Raw genomic sequence first — 1,570 nt, 5'->3', positions numbered from 1 at the left:
CTTTGGGAAGGTGCTATATCCACCCATACTTGAAGGTGCTATATCCAACCATCCTCTTCAAGGTGCAATATCGAACCATCCTTGAAGGTGCAATATCCAGCCTGCTGCTTCTCACCAGGGCAGGGTAGCCCTCTCCTTTCAGCTGACAAGGAACCATGAACGGACAAAGAGGAGAAGACTCTACTTTTTGCTGTCCTCATGGCGTTCTTCATATCCACATTTCTTAGGCTGTAAATGAGCGGGTTCAGCATGGGGACAGCCACAGAGTACAGCATGGAGATCACCTCATCATGCTTTGAGGACTGCCTGGAGCTGGGGCACAGGTACATGAAGAGGGAGCTGCCGTAGTACAAAGCAATGGAGATGAAGTGAGAGGCACAGGTGGAGAAAGCTTTTTGTCGACCAGCCACAGACTGCATCCGCATGACAGTGGAAAGGACCGACAAGTAGGAGATGAGGATGAAGACCGTGGTGCTCAGTACCTTGGACCCCACCACGGCAGCAACCATCACCTCGATGGCAGGGGTGTCAGAGCAGGAGAGGGCTGGCAGTGGTGGTCCATCACAGAAGAAGTGATTGATCGTCTTGGACCGACAGAACGGGAGATGAGATAGGGAAACCGTGTGTATGGTAGAGCTGATCAGGCCAGCTAAGTAGGAACCAGCCAACATCCCAATGCAAAGCCTTTGGGACATGACTATGGAGTAGAGAAGGGGGTTACAAATGGCCATGTAGCGATCATAGCAGCCAGGACGTAGCACTCGGTGGTGGCACAGGTTGCAAAGCAGAAGAGCTGAGTGGCACATCTAATGAAGGAAATCACATTCTTCTCCACTAGAACATCGAGCAAGGCTTGAGGGATGATGGTAGAGGAGTAGCAGACATCCAGGAGAGACAAGTGGCTTAGGAAGAAGTACATGGGGGTGTGTAGGTAGGAATCCATTCTGATTAATGCAATTACTCCCAGGTTTCCTATGAAGGTAACCACATAGATGGTAAGGAATAAGACAAAGCACATCACCCACAGGTCTTCCCTGTTTGTGAAGCCCAGGAGAATAAGCTCAGAGTGGGACGTATAATCATCTTCAACCATAGTGAACCTACAAGCAGTTTGCCTGATTTATGTCTTCAAATTGAAATGCTAAATAGGCCCAAATCCCTCAATAATGTTAAGAATATCAGGTTTTGTCTATCAATCAGTTACACCACTTACATACATACAAGTCAATCTAAGGTAAATTCTCTTTGAGAGAGGAAACCACCAAGTTCCCAAGGCTAAACACCACAACCATCACGAACACGCTTAGAAGCAAGTAGATACTTTAAGGCAAAGGAGGGAGGGCAACACCAGAATGAATAAACTGCAGGGTTCCTCATAGTTCCTCTCAAGCCATTGACACATGGAAGTCCTTGAATTCCCCAGTAACTGCTGGGAAAAGGGAATTATTTCTCATCTTTTGGGTGCTGCCAGTCCAGGGTGAGTACATGAGGAATAAATAGCTGTTCTCTGTGACCCAGGAGGAGCTCTTTGAGAGCAAATGTGGCTTTCCTTAGGGTAGGATGGTGCAGA

At 47.8% G+C, this 1,570-nt stretch overlaps 1 pseudogene; it reads right to left on the bottom strand.

Moving 5' to 3' along the window:
- Positions 1-38: 38 nt before the first annotated feature.
- On the bottom strand, positions 39-1,093 carry LOC130599622 (olfactory receptor 1038-like; annotated as a pseudogene).
- Between the last annotated feature and the right edge of the window lie 477 nt (positions 1,094-1,570).

The sequence above is a fragment of the Pezoporus wallicus genome, unplaced genomic scaffold, assembly GCF_028554395.1.
Source record: "Pezoporus wallicus isolate ANWC-B61680 ecotype Strahan unplaced genomic scaffold, APGP_CSIRO_Pwel_v1 contig_2946, whole genome shotgun sequence".
Lineage (NCBI taxonomy): Eukaryota > Metazoa > Chordata > Aves > Psittaciformes > Psittacidae > Pezoporus > Pezoporus wallicus.
Note: the sequence above shows the minus strand (reverse complement) of the source record. Positions and strands in the feature narration are given on the sequence as shown.